Genomic DNA, 18,381 nt, shown 5'->3' on the forward strand with positions numbered 1-18,381 from the left:
AAAGAAAAAAAATATGAAAGAAGGAGAGAGGAGTAAAAAAAATATGAAAGGAAAGAGAATCTCCATGCCACTCTAAATAAAAAGACTGAGAACTACCTTCCTTTCCATCTTGAGGTTTACAACAAACAAATAATAAACAAAATGTTAAGAGAATGTGAGGAACACTCAACGCGTGTTTTGCATTCTCCCAACGGAGGAACACTCAACGCGTGTTTTGCATTCTCCCAACGGTACTTTCAAATTTGTATTCCATGAGTGCGATCACGCAGAAGGTACTCCACACACGGGGAAATAGGTAAATAGATGGAATCTTTTACCAATCTTCAATTAAACATAATAAAATTGTTATCATTTTTTTTTAACAAATAACATTATTTACACTAAGGGGGAGAGGAAAAATTGTTATCATTTTGGCTTAAAAGAATGGAGAAAGTCCTCCATAAGCAATGAATCAAATTTTCCTTTTATTAAAAGAGTCAATGAATGTATGTGCATACTTCTTTTTTTCCAAGCTTTTCATTTACAATGCTATCTGGACCTACAAATATGGGGATGATTGGACTGAATGATGGCGATGCAAATTTTCGCCGTCTCTTGCTGTGACAAAAATGCATCTGTAAAACAATAAACACCTTTGAACAAAGACAGTGGTGGAGCCAGAATTTTAGCTAAGGAGGGGCCTAAAAATCTCACCCTAAAATGCTATTCTGACATAAGAAAAATAAAGGTCTGTCGTGTCCTAAGCTACGACCACCATTACTTGGGTTTGGTGTGAGGTCTTTCTTGTCATAAAGCAAATTTTAGAATAAAATCCAGTTATCTCGCTTACTTTATCTCTCTCCCTCTTCTGATCACCTGAGTCCTACAAACTCACAGTGATGCTGGTTAATTGCATGGAAGCCACAGCCTCAAATTGAACCCAATGAAAAAAAAATAAGGAAAATATTCTAGTTGGGGCCCTAATCCCATGAAAAGTCTTTGGAAATCAAAGGAATAACTCTAGTTTTTTGCATGAAAAAATAAAATTCAAGGTAGGCCGGAGACCATTTTGGTCCTTTCATGGCTCCACCCATAAACAAAGACTTTAGCCTCATGCGCCCATAAGGTGGCTGGGGAGGGGGTCAGGCCAATGGATGTCCGATGCCTAAGTTAGTTTCTCTGAAAAGAGTATGTGTTTAGGGCTTTTAGGGGTAGCAAAAGCTTACCAAAATTTGGTAAAGATGGAGGTATATATAGGGGAATGGCCAGCCATGGTGTTAAGGTTTTACCTTACACATGGCGGCATCCTATTGGCCATGGTTTATGAAGAAAATATTCTCAAGATATTAAATAGGGAATAATATTTTGAGATAATGGTGCAAATATCCCCAATTGATTGAAATCGGGATTACTTACTTGAAGGATTTGGGTAATTATCTTTATCTTTAATGATTTGACTTTTCCTTGCCATAGGCAGGTGAGCTGTGGGCAGTCGTATTCAATTACATGGACCTTTAGGGATGCTGAGCTGTGTGTGGGAGTATTTGAAAAGCGTGCCCATTAATGAGGGCAATCTTGTCTTTATTAAGCAAAAGTCCACGTGTCGCCTTTAGGATTTTTGGGATTATTTTAGGCTCCACAAATTCCCTCACACCTGCTGGGCTGCACGTAGAAAAAGGGCAGTAGGTGTAGAAGTCCCAAGCTGCCTAGTTATGTAGATAGTTATTTCCCAATTTGATGTAGATTTCCTTCTTTGACTTGGAGATAGACTCTTCTAGGAAAAGAAAACCAATTGCCCCCATTACCTATTTAATTTTGTCTTAAGCAAGGGATTAAATAAATTTGGAGAACAATTTTTATCCCTACAAGGAAGAGAAAAGCCAAAGGAAATTTGTTCCCTCTCCCCTAGCTTTCTTCTTCTCTTACCCTTGCAAAAAGTTATTTCTTGTTGTTCTTTTTCTTCTCCGTGCCGCACCAAGGTAAGAATTTTTTTTTTCATTCTTCTTAATTTTCTAGAGCCTTAGGCTTGAAAATTTGGCTTGGCGAGGGCCAATGAGGTGTGAGAAAAGTGGCAGGGGTGCCACGATGCTCCAAGGAACAGCTCAGGCTGTTGGCAGCACGGCACATGGACTGGTTGACGTAGGCTAATAACTCGTCTAGGCTTGGGCAAAGGTGGCAGACATGCTGGGCGCAGAGCGACGGAGAGGCCAGCTTGGGTTGGGCCTCTATGGCTGTTGGGCATCGGCCCGTGCAGGCAAAAGAATAGGGAAAGACAGGCATGGGCCGGGTTTCTTCTGTTAGCGAGTTGGGTCGAGATGCGTTGGGCCTTGTTGGTCATACACGCGAGCGATGAGGGGTGAGAAGAGGGATGGGCCCTCCGTGGCTTGGCTCAGATGGTGAATTAGGTCGTGAGGCCTGGCTCCAGTGCGCTGGGCCTGGCTCCAATGCGCTAGGCTCTGCTATCCTCCATGCATATATATTTTTTATTTTTCTTCTTGCGAGCTGCCTCATGAATATTTTTTTTTCTTCATATTTTTCGCAGAAATTTTGAGATGCTTTCCTCCTATCACAAAATTGACGAATATCTTCCACCTTTGTATTGCCAATGTGGTTTCTTCGGCAAGGTAGATTACTTCAAAGTTGCTCAGTCCTATTAGTTGAGAAAAAGACGGACTACCTTGGAAGGAAGAGGTTAAGCGGACAAAGGATGATGCGTTTGCTTGTCTAATTGCTGTCGTGGAGCCTGCTGCTAATGAGGGTGGAAAAAAAAAGATCTTTCTTACCTGCTAATGAGTCGTTGGCTAAAAAAAAACCAAAGATTTCTTCTTCTGGTCGTGGGGGCTCGTTTACTGCTAAAAAAGCTTGTTATTGATCTAACTTTTTCCAAGGGGAAGAAAAGGCTGTTGAGTTTGAGTTATAAGGCTTGCTACTCTGAAGGTGGCCACGACCATTGCTGAGAAGATTGCCCAAAGTAAGGGTTCAATGGTGTCTTCAGTGTCTGGGTTTGTATCGAAACATTCGTCTATAGCTAAGTCCGGTTTGGCTTCTAATAGGTTCACTACTATGAAGAATAGGAAGGTGGATTCTGCTGCTAAAGTGGTGCCAGGGCCTTTTTTCCTACCGTTACGACTGATTCATTTGCTGAGAATGAGAAGTCTACTCACATGGTCAATTGTGAAATGTCTACCGAGTTTGTTTCTTAGGAATTTCCTGAGATTTGTGCGTTGTTGAAGGCTCACCTCCTTGAGGGCATCGATGCATGTGCCCAGTTTGTTGATAATGTCGGGAAGGTAGTCCGCTCAAACTCTTTTATGAAGCATCCTACTTACTCGGGAAAGTCCTTCTTGCTTGCAAGTATGTAGAAGACTTTAATCTTGGCTACTGTGTCTATGCGCATTGATCATGATGCTACTAAAGATGCTAAGAAGGTCAAAATGGTGTTAACAGCTCAGTTTTGCCTAGCTTCTAAAAAAGTTGAGAAACTCGAAACTGAGCCCGCCATTTTGAAGGGGTCAGATGTCTCTGCCCCCACTTCTGTGCAGTTATAAAGAAGAAAGTCAGTCGCTTTGCACCTGTGGTCTAAGACCTTGAGCGTGCCAATTCAAAGATGCGGTCTACTTGTTTTTCCAAGGACGATGAGCTTATATTTGTGCATGGTGAATTTTCTTATCTTAAGGATGTTGCCAGTAAGCTTGAGGCCAAGGAAGTGGATCTACAAGGTGTGTTGGCTACTAGCGAGAGTCTGAAGAAGGAACTGGATAAGCTGCAAGTGCTCACACTAGGCTTCCTGAGGAAAATGCATGGCTAAAGAATGAGAGGCTCAGTCATGATGTGGCGTTTGCTTCTTGTCAGGCTGATTTCTACAAGCTTGGCTATGTAGACCATCTCTAGGTAGGGCGTCATATTATGAGTTTTCTAAGAATGACTTCGAGACTTACTTCATTTCTCTAGTTGATTTGCTTGACTTCTCATTTGAGGCTTTCTTTGATGGAGCAGCTGAGGTTAGATTATCAAGACAGGGGTGGTTGAGGATGAACTGATGGAAGCTTTGGCTACTGAGAACGGTGTGGTTGTTGAAGGCATGGCAGTCGAGGAAGTGGTTGCGCATGCTGCCAATAAGTAGTCTTTTCGTTAAAACCTAGGAATTTTCTTCTTTTCCTTTTTGTTCTGCTTTGTTTGAACTTTGTTGGCCCTTAAGACAATTTATTAATTTGCTAGAAATTAAAAATTGCTTTCTTTTCTTTGCTTCATCATCCATGTCTTTTGCAAAACTTTATCGTATGACGGGTGGCTGGGCAAGCTGTTTCGGCAACGTAGTTGATCCCACATCGTCACTTTAGATTTTAGTTTTGGCTTCAGGGCTTTGGGAGCCTTGCCTGCTCATAATGACTTCTAAAATTTTTCCGTAGGATAGGCAACTGGGTATGCTACTTTGATGAAATAGTCAATCCCACGTGGTCACTTTAGGCTATAGTCTTGGCTTTGACGCTCAAAGAGCTATACTTGCACGAGGTGATATATGAAATTTCTAACTTATAGAGTCGACGGTTAGACGCGTGGCTTTCATAGAAAGCAAACGAGTCTGTGTGACTACTATAGTCGTGAACTTCAGTTTTGGTGGCTTCATGAGCCTTAGCCCTCCCAAGATGAATTGCAAAACTTTTAACTTATAGAGCCGGTGGCCAGACGCATAGCTTTCATAAAAAGCATACGAGTCCACGTAACTGCTATAGTTGTGAATCTCGGCTTTGGTGGCTTCACTAGCCTAGGCCCTTCCTGAGCGAATTGAGAAAATTTTAACTTATAAAGCTGGCGGCCGGACATGTGGCTTTCATAAAAAGCAGACCAGTCTGTGTAGCTATTATAGTTGTACATTTCAGCTTTGGGTCTTACAAAACTTTTAGCCATGGACATTCGGTTGGATGCACTACTTTTGAATAAGCAGATGGTTTCGTGTAGTCATAGTAGGTGTAAGTCTCAGCTTATAGATTGCCTAAGGCCTATAACCTTTGGGTCGTCAGCCAAGCATCTTACTTACAGAAATAGACGACTCCCGTGACCACTTTAGACGTTAGCCCTAACATTCGAAGGTGTTTTAGGCTTGGGTTATGTGTGGAATTGCGACTCAGTAGCCTAGCCTTCCGAGGTGTTAGTCCCCTAATCTTTTAAGCTGCGTACAGCCCACTACGAATCTCTTGGGTAGCAAAGTAACTGATTCTGCAGGTCATTTGATTAGTATTGCAACACTTTAGAGTCGAGTTATGTTCATGAAGATTGCACACCGTGGGCAAGCCATTCTGTCACCTAGGTAGGGATCTTGCACTTAGTGTCTATTCCGATTAGAGACTCGGGCTCCCATAAAATTGAATCTTTCTATCAGCTAAAACTTTGAGAAAAGACTATTGTGGCCAATTCTGGGAGTGTCCGGCGTAGGTATTCGAAAGCCTTTAGGGTAATTAAGCAGTCGAAACTCATCCACGTTTGGATATTTAGAAGTTTACCATTTCGGCGTGGGATAGCTGACCTATATGGGTGTTGAAAAATTAATTTACCCTATCGCACTGGAGAGCAGACCCAGATGGGTGTCAGGGAATTAGTTTAGCATATCGCACTAAAGAGCTTACCAGATGGGGGTTTTGAGTAGATGTCGAAGGCAACAGTTGAGCCAGGTTTGCGAATGACTTTCTGGCAGTTTACGCTTCCGCCTGGGTCTTTGGGATAACGTATACTCTCGTATTAGCACGCAGAGGAGCGTGCATTCCCGATCACCACAGACAAGCATGCGTTCATGGTTGAGGTCACAGTCCGATTATCAACATGGACAACCTTCCAGGCAAAGTGTTTATTCACAGTTAGGCTCGCAAAGAGTATTCTCGACCTCACATCAGAGTAAGCAGTACGACATAAGGAGAGAAGCATTCACTCAATCCGATTCAAGTTCAACTGGCAGCCTGCGAGCAACCTGTTCACCTGCTGGGAACATGCCATATGCACTGCAGCTGCGACATAGACAAGTCGAGCATAGGGAAAAACAGCCCAAACCCATAGGTCACGACCGGAAGCAGCCAAAAATTCCACTGCCCTAGCATAAGCAAATTCAAGAAGAAGTTGAGAGGCTCCTAACTAAACGATTGCGCAATTTCCAACGTAATGAGGCTGTTGATGATGCACTTCAATGAGACATGACCAGCATAAGCATTTCACCATTTATGAATGAGATCGAGCAAACAAATCCACCTCGTGAGTTTACTATGCCTGACTTTACTCCGTACAAGGGAGATGAAGATTTGGATCGACATCTCAAGCACTACCGCAGTACCATGATCCTCTACAGGAACAACGACGCGCTTATGTGCAAAATTTTTGCCACAACTTTACAAGGCAATGCGCGAGATTAGTTTCACACTCTACCGTCGCAGTCGATCTGGAGTTTCAATGAACTTTTCTTTGTTTTCACTAAAGAGTATTCGTCTAACTGCTTAATCAAAAGGACATTGACCATCTTTTCAACATCGAAAAAGACCCTTAGGAGATAATTCGTGACTATGTTAAGAGGTTCAATGCAGAGAAAGCCAAGATTGTTGGCTGGAACAAGGACATAGCAACAACAACATTCAGAAATGGGCTTCTCATCGAACATCCTTTATTCGGAAAATTAATCATGGGAGAATAACTGACCTTAATAGCTTCATATGCTTTGGCAGAAAAGCATGCATTATAGGATGAGGCCAAGCAGTCTAACAAAAACGAGTCGGAAAAGAAGCACATGGAATGTTCTCCGACCAAAAAAGACTCAACACCTAAAGCATTCACCAAGTTCACAATTCCAATCGGCCAAATTCTTCGCAAGCCCAATAACGAACCTTGGTTTGAACTGCCACCACCCATGAAAGGCGATCTTACCAGGCTAGATCATACAAAGTATTGCTTATTCCATCAAGGACTAGGCCACACTACCAACGGCTACTTGAAGTGGAAGCAATACCTTGAGAAGCTGAAAAATGAGGGCTAATGCAACGAGTATCTTGACAGGTCAATGAAACTGCCTACATAAGTATGGGAAGTCTCTATTACCCCCTGAACTCCGTTTGGGCTTTTCTAAATAAGTTCGAAGTCTCAAGCAGCTCGACAAACAAGGCCTCGCAAGCCGAAGATTATCCACATTGTTACACAGTTTCTAAGCAGTTTTCTTTATTCTTAATGAAGATTCAAGAAGTTACAAATAAGCCTGGCTCAACTGCTGTCTACAACAACTGCTCAAAACCCTTTTTGAGTCTGCTCTCTAGTGCGAGAGGATAAACTAATTGCTCTCCAGTGCGAGAGGGTAAACCAATTTCCTAACACCCATATAGGTTTGCTTTCCAGTGCGAGAGGATAAACTAATTTCTCTCAAGTGTGAGAGGGTAAACTAATTGCTCTCCAGTGTGAGAAGGTAAACTAATTCCTTGACACCTATCTGGTAAGCTCTCCAGTGCGAGAATGCCACATAGCTCAAAAGATCAAATTCTTGAAGATCAACTAGGCAGCAAATGGTCAGGGGGCAGCAACCACTTTTGCACTTAACAGTTCGCTCATCCGACACTTCATGTTCAATAGCTCTGATCTTGGCAACTTCATCCTTAACTGCTCTATCTACGGTAGTTGAGAAATCAGACTCAAGCAATTTTCTTATTTTTGGCAAGCAGCCCAAACAGTTGCCCATGCCACGCCACTTCCTCAGCCTATGTCGAGCCGATCCTTGACTTCAATTAAGTCGAGCAGCACAAGCAATGGCCCCTATGACACCACCTCTTTGGCTTATGCCAAGTCGACTCCTGGGCCCTGCCAGCTGACGTGCTGCACCAACCCAACAGCTGCCCCGTGGTAGCACTTCCCAAGAAAAAGACAAGAAGAATTAAGTTTTTCTTACATTGGTGCGGCAGGAAGAAGACAATGAAATCAACGGAAGACGATTCTTTGCATAGGCAAGCAAAGAAGAGTGCTAGAGGTGGGGAACAAATGTCCTCTAGTTTTCTCTCTTTCTTGTAGGGATAAATAATTGCCCTCCGAAGTTGATTTAATCCCCTACTTAAGGTAGGCTTAAATAGGCTTTGAAGGTGATTTATTTCCCTTTCCGAGAAGAATGTAATTCTAAGTCCAAGAGAGAATCTGCATCAAAGTTGGAGATCTCTACACCTGCTACCGTTTCCTGTGAGCAGCCCAGTAAGTATGGGGGCATTTGTGGAGCCAAAAATAATCAAGAGACGACACGTGGATATTTGGGCGGAAAGGACAAAATTACCCTTGGGGAGCACTGGAATTCCCATACGCGAGCAGTGGACAATCATCCCACAATCAAGTCAAAAGTGCCCAAAATAGGTATTTATTCAAAACCTATTTGATCCATCTTCTCCAGAAGGTAACTCCCAAAACATTCCTTTTAAATTATGTTAATTAGCTAATTAATAGATTTATTACCTAGTTAATCTATTAATGGCTAATCAAACTGCCAATTAACTACAAAATACACTCAAAAAAACCACAAAGGGCCAGCCACCTTTTTCCCCCATGCCCTATATATACTACCCCATTTTCTCTAAAAACCTAGGTCTACATTCTTGCTAAATAGTCAAAATTCTCCAAACACTTTTTCTCTCTAAATTCTAACTTTGGCATTGGAGGTTTTTCGGCCAAAGCCCCCCCATTCATTGTGGACACGTGAGGCTCTTGGCCTTGACCTAAGTTGTTATTTGTTTTGTAGGTGCAATTTTGTCCAAGAACAAGGAGGAAAGAATATGCATCCACACACACACACACACACACACACACACACACACACACACATATATATATATATATATATTTTGTTTTAACAAGACCGTAGTAGGAATGTCTGGTTAATAGATACTAGCATATGGGCACACACAAAATATTTAAGAAAAATTTTATTTTTGTTTTTGAAATAGAAGGAGAGAGGAAGAGAGTGATAGAGAATGTGGGAGTGGGAAGTTTTTTTTTTATTTTTTAAATTAGAGAAATGTTAGAATTACATGTAGGTGAGGTTTTGAAAAAAAAAAAAAAAAAAAAAAGAGCAAAATTTGGTTGTGTGAAATTACATTTCTACCTCATATTTCTTATTCATGTTCTATTTTAATTAAAGGGTTAAAGTGGTAATTTCATAGGATTTTGATTGGCAATGAGTGTTTTATTAATTAGTAGAGATAAGGTGTTGTTTAATAGTCTAAAAACTAGGAATGTTTGGTTTGATAAATTCAAAAATCAAGCGCCTAATCAAAATTCAATTTTCTTTATACTAATAGATATAATGGTTTGAATTGGATTTATTTTTCTTTCTAATAATGGATATAATGGTTTGAATTGGAGGACTGACAAGTAATTGACCAAAACTTAAGAGCATAAATGACGCGCACCGACCATCTTTGGTCAAAGCAAAGGAAGTCAAGAAATGCTAGCTAACTTGCATTTTTTTCAAGTGGTTTTTGCGAAATTTTAAAACATCGTATTTACACATATAAATTTGTCATATGGTAGGAATTGGGATACATAACGTTTGCTCCATTTTCTTTTTAAAATAATTGTGGATAAAATTGTAAATATTTATGTGGATAGTATTGATGACTCGACATATAAGTATATATGGAGATCAACTAATGATGATAATTTTAGTGTGAAATCTATCTATATGTTGGACCTAGGCACCCAAGTGGCGATGGAACTTTACCTCAAAGTTGCATGCATCTTCCTCTTTAAGTGCTCTCTTTTCTTTGTCTTTGTGTTGCTATACAAATTAGCTATGGATCCTTCATGTGGCATATGTGATGATGATTTTGAATCAATTATTTCTTTAGACTGCTCTTTTGCTGCCAAGGTTTGGAGAAGTTTTCCTGTTCCTGATCAATGTTTACTGATGCATGCACTACTAATTGCTTCTAAAATAATCTCGCTTCCTAAATGTTAGTCTTGGATAATTTGGAATGGAGAGTTATTTTTGGCATCACTTGCTGGTTCTTGTGGCATTGCGAAACAAAAGTATTTTTGAACATGATTTTGCTCTCCCTAAAAGTAGGGATAAAAACCCTTAAAAATACTTGCAAGAGAACAAGGTAGTTGTAGTATAAACGGCTTAAGAAAGATCGTTTCCACAAGAATTATTTAAAATAATTTCTGCAAAAGCAAAATCTTAATTAATTATTTGAAAACAAAGTTTGGAAAAAATTGATTTTATTACCTGAAATATTAAAAACAAATTTTAAATTAAAACAATTAAAGCAATTAGCAAAATAAAGGAAACAAAAGAAAACGGTTTTGAAAATTAAAGTTGTGAACGTACTAGGGTTCCGCTGTCACTTAACAATCCTAAGTAGTTTTACTAATTATTTATGAATTATACATACAACTTTGAAGGTTAGGTTTTCCTGATGCATATTCAACTTGTGGCAGTCAAGTTAGAATGTATATCAAACATGCAATCCATCTGTGGCATTCAGATCAAATATAAACATGCATGACTCATTACGCTTAGTGAAAACCCTCTGAAAAACCATGTAACCCCTAAGACGTGGCATTCGCCCTAGGTGAACTTAAAACTATCAATCACAAGAAGCAATACTTAATCCTCCGGTGGCATTCCGACCAAATTGCATTCGATTACTTATCTAAACATCTTAATGGTAGCTAAGCATTAAGATTTAGAGATAGTTTAAACACAATGATTAATAATTCAAAGTATGCATGCATAACATAATAAACAATTAAATAAACACTACATATTTATGCTAAGGTTCAAGGCATCGCCCTCTCAAATAGAAAGTAGTTACGAACAACCATAAAATAAAATGTTATTAAGAACATAGATAGAAAACACCTTAAAATACAAATCATCAAATTCTAGCTACGTTCTCTAAATTAATGCATGCCTTTCTCCCTTCTTTCTTCCCTAATGGTTAGAAAGTCTTATTTATACTACTACAAAATAAAATCCTACCTAGAAAAGGTCTTCTAAAAACTAGGAAACATAATAGAATAATAGAATAAGATAACTAGGAAATAAAAGGTTTCCTATTTAACCTGAAATTCAAACTGCAGAGAAAATCTATCTTTTGACCAACGAAATCAACTCTGATTTGGTCCCAAAAGGTCTCTTTTTAAACCTTGAGACGTCCCTAACAAATCCTCAGAAGGAGTCTTCCTCAAAATATGCCATCTTGACCTTCAAAGTACCCAAAACATCCAGAAACGTCAATCTGGGAATGCTGCGCGCTGTGCCTTCATTTCTTCACCACAGTCAAACAGCTTGGTAGAAAAATCTGGAATTTTGAGACAATTATCTTGAAACACTCACGAGCATCCTCCAATTGGAATCACTCCAAAATTCATCCGTTTGGTCACTTTTTGCTTAAGAAGAAGTCAAATGTCCTATATTAAAAAAATAAAAAATAAAATTTAACAAAGTGTCAAAATTCTACCAAAATAACCAATAAATTATAACTAAGATTAGGGTAAAATATAAAGTATAATATCAACTCATCACATCACTTGTAGGTTCTTGTGGCATTGCGAAACAAAAGTATTTTTGAACATGACCTTGCTCTCCTTAATGATCCCAAATATGTTATTATTACTTACTTGAAAGATTGGCTTCGGGCGAAGATGGTTTCTTCCATAAAACCCCTTTGAACACATGTTTTTCTTCATTAGGAACCTTCTCCTGAGGGTTGGGTAAAGCTTAATGTTGGAGCTGACATTGTCCTCAGAAACTCATCGCAGTCATAGGTTTCTGGCTTTTCTATAATCTTGGATGAGGTGAGATTCTAAGTGCTAAAGTTTTGGGTGTTTTTATTGAGCTGCAACTTGCATGGAATAATGAAATTAAGAAGATTTAGGTGGAATTAGATCCTGCACTTGCAGTACAATTGATTTCAAATGCAAAAGTGGATAGTCACCCTCTAGAAAGTTTAGTACTGAATTATCGTTCTCTTATGCACCAAAGTTGGTCTTGTGAAACTTGTCATATCTACCGTGAAAATAATTTTGTTGCTGATGATATGGCTAGTTTGGGTTTGTTATGTAGTTTGGGTCCAATTTTTTAGCAAGCTCCTTCTTTTTGTCGTTGGTTACTAGTTGCAAATATAGTTGGGGTCTCATGGCCTCATGATATTCTTATGTAATCTTCCCTTTTCGTTCTGGCTTTTGCCCTTTTGTCAACAAAAAAAAAAAAAAAAAAAAAAAAACTTTAAGCAATTTGTCGTATCAACTTTTTTTTTTTTTTTTTTTTTGTCAAATAATATATTTGTTAGATTAGGAAGCTAATGAGGTTCGAACCCACGTCGTGGTGCAAGGACAACACTCCTAAAATCATTAATTTTTCATATACCTTTAACTCCATTAAATGTTTCATCCAAAGTAAATCATGTGTCTTGCATGTGAATTGTATTTATGATTATTTATGACATTTTTACTCTACTCCCTTTCTAAAAAGTTGTGTTCCAAGAAACAAATATATAAGGTTTCTACAAACTAAAAAAATGAAAATGATTATTTAATGGAATAATATTTTTTATTCTAAACAAAAATGAAACTTAAAAAAATGACGTGATGTAATTTTGATCGAGTTTCTCTCAAATAGTATAGTCCTCAAAACATATATTACATATTTTTGAAGTATAGTTGTCCTCTCAAACAATGGTAAATATCATACTTACATTGTTTTTACAAAGTTATTGCTCATGGTAAACAATAAAATGAAAATGAGGTCAAATGTCCAAAAATAACCTTAAACACAAGTCACGTGCAAGTATTTTGGATGGGATAGTCAAGGTGTTAGGACTAGGGGTGGGCAAACGGGTTCTGTACCTATAGGTCGGGGCAGGTACCAGCAGTTTGGGGCGGGTACAAAATTTCAAAACACAAAACAAGACAAGGTGGGTTCAAAAATAGGAAGGAAAGGGCCCTCGACCCGGCTCGTTTTTAGCTTGAGAAAATTGGATGGGGTTTAATGTTTGTTAAATCCCACTCTTCACCGTTGATTGCAATATTTTTATCTCACAGACTGAGTCCTTCAGTCTCCTATTCTCATTTCATTCATAACTCGAGATCGAGTCGAGTCCTCGACAGCAGCCATTCATTAACAACCGACATCTCAGACTCCACAGCCCTCGACTCCGTCTTCGCCTCCCTCTTTCTGGCAAAATGCGAGTGGCGGTAACCATCAACAACCACCATCACCATCATCTCTCCAAATTGAGACCACCACCGTCATCTTCTGGATCTAGGGATTTATGGTTATCTGAAATCTCTGATTCTTTTTTATCAAATTTTGGATTTGAGAGTTAGGGTTTTCTACAATCTCTCAGTCTATTCAACAGTTCTTCATACCCCAAACACAATCAACAAATTTTCCTTCATAGAAATTGGGAATTTGGGAGGGAATTTCGGGATTTAGGGTTCAAATGTTCATAACATACCTACTGGGCATTCCATAATGTTTGAAATTTGAATTGGGAATTAATGTATTGTTCAAACTTGTAGACTTGTTGTATAGCACTGAATGGGAATTTATTGATTGTCCAAATCTACAAATGTACAACACCTTGCTACGATCTTCAAGTGTTCAGCAACTTGTGCAATGTGCAATCTCTACTTTGAATCTACAAGCTTGAAAGTAAATTGAGTATTTTATTGATAGTGGAAACTATTTGTAAGACGAATTTAGAGACTCTGTTTACAAGGCTCAAAGTTTTGAATTTCCAAAAAGCTATATGGTTTCTCTTCCTAGTCCCTCCTCATTTTGTTTCTTGTTTGGCATCTCTTTGCAGATATTTACATGAATCAATTGGTGATTAATCTCAATCCACATCATGAATTCGTTTAAAGATCATAAACGTCAATCAGTAATTTTGGTTTTTTCTAGGCAACGATATATGTAAGGGGAGATGGTTGTAAATATACTTATATATAGCTATATATGGAAACGTAACTTTGTAATCAAGGAGGTTTCTTCTGCAAGAGTAATAAATTGTTAAACTTTTTTTTTTTCAAAATAAATTATAGTTGGACTTGTGGACCCGTCCCGAACCGGCCCCTTTTTTTTGGGTCTAGTTAGGTTTAGTTCCAAAGTTCAGATTTCTTATACCTGGCTTGGCCCATGCCCAACCCTAGATAGGATGAGATAACAAATTAATGATTCTGAAAAATTGATATAAAAAATCGCTTAAATTTTTGTCCATATGACAAAATGGAAAAGCTCTATAAGTTCATTTGACATTTAAAAATAATTTCCTTGTTTCTTCTACTCATTATTTGACACGTAGATTTTACTTACACATTAAGCTAAATAATTAATTATTCTGAAAACGCAAACTCTTTCTTCCCCTTTTTACCCTTAATAAATATGATTAGTGAAAATGAAATATAAACCCAATTTTTTGTTTTCTATGTTTCTCGTTCCTTCCACTTCTTCTAGGTTGCCATGGTTTTTCTAGTCGGACAATTTCATTTAACAATCACCACATTCATTACTCAACGCCAAATTTACAAGCATAAAATAATGTGCATGAAAATTCATTGGCCATATCAATGATAAAGGATTGATGGGCCTAGTCATTCGCCACGGCGGCTGCTCAGAGAAAAGTGTAGAGAAGAGAAGTTGGGAAAGAAGACGATGATGAAGAGACGACGACGGTGATTCTATTGGATAGTTCTCATTATCCACACGATAGGCATGGACTGTAGATATGGTGGGGAAAGAGGGATACGGTCGGCTATGACTCTGCCGCAGCTTGTGGGGTACGCCGGATGTGGAAGGGGAAGGGTCTGTCACTATATGTATTAAGTTTTGAAAATGCAAAAGATGTGAGGTTGGGCATAGATGAGAGATAGGGCTGCTGCTGTGTTGGAAATTTTCCCTAAAGCCAATTATAAGAAGATACTTTACAAACATTTAACATAAAACTAATCTAGTTTAATGTAAGAGCAAAGATTATTGTTTAAATCTGTCTCATTAAATGTTATACGTTTAATGCTAAGTCCAATGAATATGTAATTAAGAGAACGTGATCTAAAGAAGTCAGATTCATGAGACCTTTCTCTTTCATACACATATCCTAATCGCTCCTAATCAATTGGGCATTGATGATCCAGGTAGATTAGTACATGCTAAGTCTTCTCTCCCAGGAGAATGATTGGTCTCGGGTCATTAGTGCGAATGACACCAAGACAAGTACGTAGGTGCTCAATAGAGAGTGAGTCCATTGAACGCGATCAATAAGGAGTTCTCATACTTGTGTCACATGAGAACTCATGGTTGGAATAGTGCAAAATAGTCTGTTAACTGAGACATCATAGTTGTCTTGTGGTTAGGCCCCTTGTCTTAGGTTGTGTTAAAGGCATTCCATTTGAGGTGTCCACGGAATAGTTGGGCCTATGCTACTTTATCACGTGGGCTTGTGAATGTACAACAAGAGATCTCTAAACTTCAAATGGTTGAGGGAGAATACTCTATGATATGATTAAGAATCTCTGGCCAAAGTATGAATGAGATTTAGGAAAATGTTCCAAATCACATTCAATGTAATCATATAGACAAGCAAATTACATTGGATAATAAACATAACATAAACTATCAACTAAAATGTGATCAAGAGTATTGAATTGGAGAAAGACCGTATTGCATTGTCATCCCAAATTGAATAAGTTCTCCAACCTTTTCTGATTAGCTTGGGCAGCCATGACATACTGTTAGGTGTCACTCATGTTTTGTATAAGCCTTGAAGATGTATAATCACTAAAGGAGGCAAAGTCGGCAAAGTTTTTTTTATTTAAAATTTCACTATTTCAATTTAAAATTTTATTTTTTAGTAAGTTTTAATTCATAATTGATTAGAAATAATTATAATAGCCCACTGCCTCACTAAAAGGAACTTAATGGATCACACATCGTGTAAGGTAGTGATTGAAGGATATCACGAAGATGAGTAAGGACAATTCAATAGTTTACTTGTATATGGCAAGCATACATTAAGGGAAGTGTTATTGGCACTCCAAAAATCTCATTCTACACTCCACACAAGTGTATTTTTCTTTCCAAATATACAAAGTTTAGAGTAACAATTCCCTTAATTAATATGTTAATTAATCATATGAAAGGTTTGTATCGGGCTTTAAGTAAATTTTGGCTTCGGAACCCAAATAGGTTTTGGTCCATAAGTCCCATTGAGTTTAAGTTGTATGACAAGTAAAACAAAATGAGAACTAACCCAAACACAAACACTATGGCCGGCCATGCTAGAGGAAGAGTAAGGTTAGTCCTTATTACGATTATGTCACTCAATGTAAGGGACTATATAAGTGACTTTATAACCTCACCCTTTATTAGGGTTTCAAGAGGCAAAAGAGAGAAAACACTTATCTCTCTTTTCTTCAAAGAGGCCGGCCACCGTGGTAACACATTGCAAGCATTTTGTTCTTCGATGGTCACTCATCTTCTTCCTCAACCATCTTTGGTGTCAACATTTAAAGGCCCTATCTTTTGCGGGCTTTTGGAGAATCCTTTCTTCCATCCAAATCCAAGAAGACGTGGAGCCAAGAAGCAAAGTTCATCCATCCTTACCCATGGAGCCAAAGAGCATGAAGAACAGATTTTGTTAAGCAAAGAGGTGCTTCAAAGGTATAATAAACATCAACTCACTTTGTTCTTTGAGTTGAGTCTTAGTTCACCACCACTACTAGGCTTTGAATTTCATGGTTTAAGTTTTGTTTTAGAGTGCATACAAGAATGTTTCCACAATTTAATTGTTAAATGCATGTATTATGTTGCTCATTGAGCTTAGTTTATCTAAAATTTTCCTTCATACTGTCCACGGAGTAAATGAAAGAAATGCTAGGGTCAGGGAAGAGTAAAAGAGATAGGTGGTGGGCGCATAAAATCTTTTATTTTTTTTTGGTAAAGTTTTGTTCAGTGTTATGCAAGAAAGATAAAAATTGTGTTTTAGAAGATTAATTATACTAACATCTCCTGAGGTTTTTCAAATTTTCATAAGATTTCCTCAAGTTTGAAACATTACATTAACACGCCTTAAGGTTTTAGTTCATTTTCACAAATACCCATTTGGTCCAAGATTTGTATATAAAAGGACAATTTGCCCTTATAATTAATTACTTAACATAATAAAGAACTTTTATAAAAAAATAAAAAATAAAAAAAAAGAAAAAAAAGAAAGAAAATTAAATAAAAAAATTACGCAGAACATTAAAAAATAAAAATAAATGATAAATCGGAATCCAAACATCTAACTTATATTTGTTTTTCCACTTCTGTCACTAAAATGCACTTGGCCCTAAAAACCGTTCCCCTCATTTCTAGCAACCCGGTCCCGATCTTCTTCTTGGTTGAACAATCCCTAAGCTTTGAACAAAAGAGATGGCGATGTTCACGAGTAGATTTCCTAGAAAGTATGAAATTAAGATAAATAGAGCAAAAAAAGATGATGATGTCGATGAAAAAATTTCAGAACAAAACAGATGGCGATGTCATTAAAGGCACTGCAAAACATGGACATAGGCGATAGCGGATAATTGACTGTGCTCTCGAGTTTTGTGAAGAAAATCGATTCTTTTTCGTCTTCGTCTAGACCGTTTAACCTCTCAGTACATGTAAATGTTCTTGGACAATATTTTATTTGTTCTCTTAGAAGAATTCTTATAATTGAAAATAGATCGAATAATTTGTTAGTGCAGTTGAAGTTCAAGAAAACACATTCAATGATGATGGAGGGATTCTATCAGTTTTTCATTTTTTTTTCTTAATGTTTAATGTAACTTTTAATTTGATTTTCTTTTTCTTATTTATTTATAAAGTTTATTATTTTGTTAAGTAATTACTATAAGGGTAAATTTGTCTTTTTATTGACAGATTTTCGATTAGAGAGATTAAAACCTTAAAGGGTGTTAGTGTAATGTTTCAAGTCTGAGGGAGTTTTGTGAAAACTTAAAAAAACTTCAAATGGTGTTAGGGTAATTAACCCGTTTTTAAATCATTTATTTTAAATGTTGAAGTGGTAGCCGAGTTCCCAAGTCAAATGATAAGTGAGAAAAGTAAATAAAGAAGATAACTAGCATTCCTCAATAATTTTGTGTAGTCAACCTATAATTTAGGAGGATTTTAAAAGACTGTAAAGTAATAGATTTGATAGGATTTGAAAACTCCTACAAATTCCATATAGATTTTTAAGGATTTCTGTTGATTTGGTTTATGATTTTGGTGGATTTTTAAGGCAATGGAGATGGTAACCCAACAGACAACCGAAAGCAACCATTGATCTTCACCACTTCTACACTCTAACCGTTATCGCCACCTATCGGAAATTCACCATTACGCACCAAGTCTCTGTTCGACTTTCTGATAAA

At 37.7% G+C, this 18,381-nt stretch overlaps 1 long non-coding RNA gene across 1 annotated transcript; it reads left to right on the top strand.

Annotated features, from left to right (window-relative positions):
• Positions 1 to 11,528: 11,528 nt before the first annotated feature.
• Positions 11,529 to 15,878, top strand: LOC148691802 (uncharacterized). The gene is made up of 3 exons (XR_015954709.1): positions 11,529 to 13,605; positions 13,681 to 15,774; positions 15,835 to 15,878. It is a non-coding gene; the product is annotated as an uncharacterized LOC148691802 (long non-coding RNA).
• The last annotated feature ends 2,503 nt before the right edge of the window (positions 15,879 to 18,381 follow it).

The sequence above is a fragment of the Pyrus communis genome, chromosome 13 (genome assembly GCF_041283825.1).
Source record: "Pyrus communis isolate YQ-2024b chromosome 13, ASM4128382v1, whole genome shotgun sequence".
Taxonomy (NCBI): domain Eukaryota; kingdom Viridiplantae; phylum Streptophyta; class Magnoliopsida; order Rosales; family Rosaceae; genus Pyrus; species Pyrus communis.